The 7,153-nt window shown below is 50.0% G+C and overlaps 1 pseudogene; it reads right to left on the bottom strand.

The window, feature by feature from the left end:
* Positions 1–5,103: 5,103 nt before the first annotated feature.
* On the bottom strand, positions 5,104–5,235 carry LOC144610479 (U1 spliceosomal RNA; annotated as a pseudogene).
* Positions 5,236–7,153: the final 1,918 nt, after the last annotated feature.

The raw sequence follows: 7,153 nt of genomic DNA, 5'->3' as shown, positions 1-7,153 counted from the left end.
CTTTTTAATTTTATTTTTTTTAATATCAAAAAATACTTTATTCAAGTAATAAATATCATTTACAAAACATCTTTTTTAACAAGCCCATCCGACATTTCCGGAAGTTACACATTCGATACAGGCATTCACTTAGACATTTACTTACATTTACAGACATTAACCCAGTATCCCTTATTTGGAGGGGTGTCTCCACCACACCCTGCCCCCCATGTCCAGCAGCGGAAGGCCCCTAGACTGTGGTCCTCCCCCACAGGGCCTTAGCGTTGGCTGCACCAAGCTTCAGTGCGTCCCTCAGCACGTACTCCTGCAGTCTGCAGCGGGCCAGTCGGCAACATTCCTTGACGGACAGCTCGCTCCGCTGGGAGGCCAGCAAAGCTCGGGCAGACCAAAGAGCGTCTTTCACCGAGTTGGTGACCTTCCAGCAGCACTCGATGTCGGTCTCCGAATGCGTCCCTGGGAACAGTCCGTAGATCACAGAGTCCTCTGTGACGGGGCTGCTCGGAATGAATCGTGACAGGGACCCCTGCAGACCTCTCCAGACTCTCTTTGCAAATCCACACTCTGTGAAGAGGTGGGCCACCGTCTCCTCTCCGTAGCAGCCGTCCCGAAGGCTCCCTTTGCTGCCGCCATCCCGCCTGGTTAAGGGTGTTATGTTGGTTACCCAACCTGCATGGATCCACCCCTAAGCCAGACTCCTGGTCGCCGACGTGACCTCCGATTCAATCCGTCCTAGGTCCACGATCTGCTTCCACAATCCTCGTCCTCGACCCAACAAAGCTCATTTACAGGTACTCAGATCTGTACAGATACAGATGATGGTAGAAGGTTGCTTCTGTGACTGGAGGCCGGTGTCCAGTGGGGTGCCGCAGAGATCAGTGTTGGGTCCCTTACTGTTTGTAATCTACATTAATGATCTGGATGTCAACGTACAGGGCATGATCGGCAAGTTTGCAGATGATACAAAGTTAGGGGGGGTGGTGAATAGCGAGGAATGGATCTGCAAGCTGCAGGAAGATATAGATGAGATGGTCAGATGGGCGGAGCAGTGGCAGATGGAATTTAATCCTGAAAAGTGCGAGGTGATGCACTTTGGCAGGAATAACTTGGAGAGGGAGTACACCATGAATGGAAGGACCCTAGGGAAGACAGGGGTACAGAGGGACCTTGAAGGCAGCAGGACAGGTGGATAGGGTGGTCAAAAAGGCATATGGGTTACTGGCCTTCATTAGCCGGGGCATCGAATATAAAAGTAGGGGGGTAATGATGGAATTGTACAGAACACTGGTGAGGCAACAGCTGGAGTATTGTGTACAGTTCTGGTCACCACATTATGGAAAGGATGTAATAGCTTTGGAGAGGGTGCAGAGGAGATTCACCAGGATGCTGCCAGGGATGAAGGGCCTCGGCTATGAGGAGAGACTGAGCAGACTGAGGTTGTTTTCCCTGGAGCAGAGAAGGCTGAGAGAGGACATGATCGAGGTGTACAAGATCATGAGGGGCATAGATAAGGTAGATGGCGGGGAACTTCTTCCACTGGTGGAAGGTTCAACAACGAGGGGACATAGATACAGGGTAAGGGGAGGGAGGTTTCGGGGGGATGTGAGAAAGAACTTTTTCACCCAGAGGGTGGTTGGAGTCTGGAACTCACTGCCTGGGGTGGTGGTGGAGGCGGGAACACTCACAACGTTTAAGAGGCATTTGGATGGGCACTTGAAATGCTACAACATTCAGGGCTACGGTCCAAATGCGGCAAAATGGGATTAAAATTAGACTGTGTTTGGTAACGGGCGGCACGGACACGATGGGCCGAAGGGCCTCTTTCTGTGCTGTAGGGCTGTAGGACTCTATGACTCTACTGCTCAGAGAAGGACAGGCTGCTGTTAGCGGATCATTAACACTTGATCTTAATCTGTTCCTCCAGCACTGTGTCTTTATTTGTAAACCTGCATCACCAGTTCTTTGTTTATGCAGTCTGTACCTTCCCCCTTTGCTCCACCTATTGTACTTGAGATTGACGTTGTATTTATGCAGTGTCATCTGATCTGATTGTACAGTCAAAGCTTTCACTGTAACTCAATACACGTGACAATAATAGAACAACATCTCTCTCCCCGCCCCTCATCTCAATATCCAATTCATTGACCACTCCATTAGGCCTGGAAACGTTGGCTGATCCTGCACCAGGATAGGTTGTTTCCATCAGAAACCTAAGCTCACCTCCTCTCTACAAACAGTTTGAAGAAGGGTCGCGACCCGAAACGTCACCCATTCCCTGATTTGCTGAGTTACTCCAGCATTTTGTGATACCTCCTCTCTACAAATGCTGCCTTGTTAGCTCAGTGTTTCAATTTTTCTCTGTTTTTATATCAGCCTGAAACACTGACCTCCCCCCCACCCCCGCAGTCACTGCCTGACTTGCTGAGAGCTTCCAGCATTTTCTTTCTCTTTATTTCCAGTACCTGCAAGTTTTGTTTCAATGTGAATGTAAGCTTCAGCTCACAGACTGAACTTCTGTGCATATTCAGGTAACAGAGGGAGAGCTGTGGTAACACAGCGCCAGGAAATACAGGGACAAGAAACTACAGATGCTGGGAAATGGAGCAAGGAGTAAACTGCTGGAAGTGTACGAAGGAACTGTAGATGCTGATTTAAATCAAAGATAGACACAAAATGCTGGAGTAACTCAACAGGACAGGCAGCATCTCTGGAGATGCTAAGTTAGGAAAAGGGGACGGACAACGTGATCTGGGTGTCCTAGTCCATCAGTCACTGAAAGGAAGCATGCAGGTACAGCAGGCGGTGAAGAAAGCCAATGGAATGTTGGCCTTCATAACAAGAGGAGTTGAGTATAGGAGCAAAGAGGTCCTTCTGCAGTTGTACAGGGCCCTAAAGAGACCGCACCCGGAGTACAGTGTGCAGTTTTGGTCTCCAAATTTGAGGAAGGATATTCTTGCTATTGAGGGCGTTGCAGCGTAGGTTTACTAGGTTAATTCCCGGAATGGCGGGACTGTCATATGTTGAAAGACTGGAGCGATTAGGCTTGTATACACTGGAATTTAGAAGGATGAGAGGAGATCTTATCGAAACGTATAAGATTATTAAGGGGTTGGCCACGTTAGAGGCAGGAAACATGTTCCCAATGTTGGGGGAGTCCAGAACAAGGGGCCACAGTTTAAGAATAAGGGATAGGCCATTTAGAACTGAGATGAGGAAAAATGTTTTCAGTCAGAGAGTTGTGAACCTGTGGAGTGGAGGCCAATTCTCTGAATGCATTCAAGAGAGAGCTAGATAGCGCTCTTAAGGATAGCGGAGTCAGGGGGTATGGGGAGAAGCCAGGAACGGGGTACTGATTGAGAATGATCACTGAACAGTGTGCAGTTTTGATCACTGAATGGCGGTGCTGGTTCGAAGGGCTGAATGGCCTCCTCCTGCACCTATTGTCTATTGAGAGAAGGAAGGGTCGAGTCTGATGAAGGGTCTCGACTTGAAACGTCACTCATTCCTTCTCTCCAGAGATGCTGCCTGTCCTGCTGCATTACTCCAGCATTTTTGGTCCAAACTGTTGGAGGTGATCAGCGGTTAGTAGGGTTGCCAACTTTCAAACTCCCAAATACGAGACAAGGTGACGTCACCGCCCGCTCCCCACGTGACCTCACCCAGACAGCTCCGGTTCTACCCCGCCCACCCCCTACTACAGGTAACTGCAGCAGGGGTTCCACTGGGTCTCTCCATTCCCCCTCTAGCCAGGCGACCCCCAGTACTCCCCACATCGGTCCTCATGCCCCCCTCTGCCCTGCTAACCCACCACCCCCTCACCATACATCCCCTCCCCCTCCACCTGCCCCCTGCCTCCATCTGATCCCAACCCCCACCATTGCCGGGTGTTCACCACCCCCCCTGACCTCCCCCTTTCAGACACCGAACGGTCTGTCTTCAGCAGAGGCCTTACCTTTGTTCCCCTCCGCCCCCACATCAACGAGTTCCGCGTCCGCCATGACGTGGAGCTCTTCTTCCGCCGCCTCCGCCTCCGCGCCTTTTTCCATGGTAAGGAGTCCCCACCCCCCACTGATGACCCCTTCTCCCGTCTCCAATGGACCCCCTCCTCTTGGACCCCGCCGTTTGGCCAACTACCCTCACTAGAACTTTTTATCTCCAACTGCCGGCGTGACATCAAACGCCTTAAATTCTCCACTCCCCTGACGAACTCCAACCTCTCCCCTCCTGAACGTGCAGCCCCCCACTCACTCCGCAACAACCCACACTTAATCTTTAAATCCGCTGACAAGGGAGGGGCTGTGGTAGTCTGGCGTGCTGACCTCTACCGCATGTTGGGGGAGTCCAGAACCAGGGGCCATAGTTTAAGAATAAGGGGTAGGCCCTTATGGAGATGAATGGAGATGAGGAAAAACTTTTTCAGTCAAAGAGTTGTAAATCTGTGGAATTCTCTGCCTCAGAAGGCAGTGGAGGCCAATTCTCTGAATGCTTTCAAGAGAGAGCTACATAGAGCCCTTAAGGATAGCGGAGTCAGGGGGTATGGGGAGAAGGCAGGATGATTGAGAATGATCAGCCATGATCACATTGAATGGTGGTGCTGGTTCGAAGAGCCGAATGGCCTACTCCTGCACCTATTATCTATTTAAAAATAAAAATAGGAAAAAAATGTGAGTTGAGAGATGATATTCTGCATTTTTATGGTATCATCGCACATACTGTTCCCCCACAACACTGATAACACTGCGAGAGGCAGAGCGAAGCTGGTTTTGCCTGCTAAAATGGCTACTTTGCGTACTCCACTTCAGTATATGCGATTTCAACTTGTTCCTCCAGTATGTTTGCTCCTGGTCACCGACGTGACCTGCAATTTCAATCCGTCTTAGATCCGCGATATTTTGAAACTCATCTCGCTGTGTCTATTAGGCAAATTTTCTGGTGGAAGATCAGTTTTAGTTTTGTCATTACTGATGAAAAATATGATAATGACGAGAAATAAATTGTAAGACAGGACAAATGATGATGTTGAGCAGAAAAAACTTATAAAAGATCACGGCATCAAATTCAAATAGTTTGTATGAGAAGGTTTGATTCTGTTTTTAGTTTAAAGATCAGGGGAGAGCGCGAACGCAGTCCCCCACTACCACAAATTTTGCAGTCGAGTATCCCACTTTTGGGGACATCGCAGGCGTCAGCACACCCGAAGTGCAATGGGATACATAGCCTCATCCTGCCTGGGAGAACCTTTTTAATTTTATTTTTTTTAATATCAAAAAATACTTTATTCAAGTAATAAATATCATTTACAAAACATCTTTTTTAACAAGCCCATCCGACATTTCCGGAAGTTACACATTCGATACAGGCATTCACTTAGACATTTACTTACATTTACAGACATTAACCCAGTATCCCTTATTTGGAGGGGTGTCTCCACCACACCCTGCCCCCCATGTCCAGCAGCGGAAGGCCCCTAGACTGTGGTCCTCCCCCACAGGGCCTTAGCGTTGGCTGCACCAAGCTTCAGTGCGTCCCTCAGCACGTACTCCTGCAGTCTGCAGCGGGCCAGTCGGCAACATTCCCCCACGGACAGCTCGCTCCGCTGGGAGGTCAACAAGGATCGGGCAGACCAAAGAGCGTCTTTCACCGAGTTGGTGACCTTCCAGCAGCACTCGATGTCGGTCTCCGAATGCGTCCCTGGGAACAGTCCGTAGATCACAGAGTCCTCTGTGACGGAGCTGCTCGGAATGAATCGTGACAGGGACCCCTGCAGACCTCTCCAGACTCTCTTTGCAAATCCACACTCTGTGAAGAGGTGGGCCACCGTCTCCTCTCCGTAGCAGCCGTCCCGAAGGCTCCCTTTGCTGCCGCCATCCCGCCTGGTTAAGGGTGTTATGTTGGTTACCCAACCTGCATGGATCCACCCCTAAGCCAGATTCCTGGTCGCCGACGTGACCTCCGATTCAATCCGTCCTAGGTCCACGATCTGCTTCCACAATCCTCGTCCTCGACCCAACAAAGCTCAGATACAGGTACTCAGATCTGTACAGATACAGATGATGGTAGAAGGTTGCTTCTGTGACTGGAGGCCGGTGTCCAGTGGGGTGCCGCAGAGATCAGTGTTGGGTCCCTTACTGTTTGTAATATACATTAATGATCTGGATGTCAACGTACAGGGCATGATCGGCAAGTTTGCAGATGATACAAAGTTAGGGGGGGTGGTGAATAGCGAGGAAGTGATCTGCAAGCTGCAGGAAGATATAGATGAGATGGTCAGATGGGCGGAGCAGTGGCAGATGGAATTTAATCCTGAAAAGTGCGAGGTGATGCACTTTGGCAGGAATAACTTGGAGAGGGAGTACACCATGAATGGAAGGACCCTAGGGAAGACAGGGGTACAGAGGGACCTTGGAGTACAGGTACACAAGTCCTTGAAGGCAGCAGGACAGGTGGATAGGGTGGTCAAAAAGGCATATGGGTTACTGGCCTTCATTAGCCGGGGCATCGAATATAAAAGTAGGGGGGTAATGATGGAATTGTACAGAACACTGGTGAGGCAACAGCTGGAGTATTGTGTACAGTTCTGGTCACCACATTATAGAAAGGATGTAATAGCTTTGGAGTGGGTGCAGAGGAGATTCACCAGGATGCTGCCAGGGATGAAGGGCCTCGGCTATGAGGAGAGACTGAGCAGACTGGGGTTGTTTTCCCTGGAGCAGAGAAGGCTGAGAGAGGACATGATCGAGGTGTACAAGATCATGAGGGGCATAGATAAGGTAGATGGCGGGGAACTTCTTCCACTGGTGGAAGGTTCAACAACGAGGGGACATAGATACAGGGTAAGGGGAGGGAGGTTTCGGGGGGATGTGAGAAAGAACTTTTTCACCCAGAGGGTGGTTGGAGTCTGGAACTCACTGCCTGGGGTGGTGGTGGAGGCGGGAACACTCACAACGTTTAAGAGGCATTTGGATGGGCACTTGAAATGCTACAACATTCAGGGCTACGGTCCAAATGCGGCAAAATGGGATTAAAATTAGACTGTGTTTGGTAACGGGCGGCACGGACACGATGGGCCGAAGGGCCTCTTTCTGTGCTGTAGGGCTGTAGGACTCTATGACTCTACTGCTCAGAGGAGGACAGGCTGCTGTTAGCGGATCATTAA

This window comes from Rhinoraja longicauda, chromosome 36, assembly GCF_053455715.1.
Source record: "Rhinoraja longicauda isolate Sanriku21f chromosome 36, sRhiLon1.1, whole genome shotgun sequence".
Lineage (NCBI taxonomy): Eukaryota > Metazoa > Chordata > Chondrichthyes > Rajiformes > Arhynchobatidae > Rhinoraja > Rhinoraja longicauda.
This window is presented reverse-complemented; position numbering and strand designations above follow the sequence as displayed.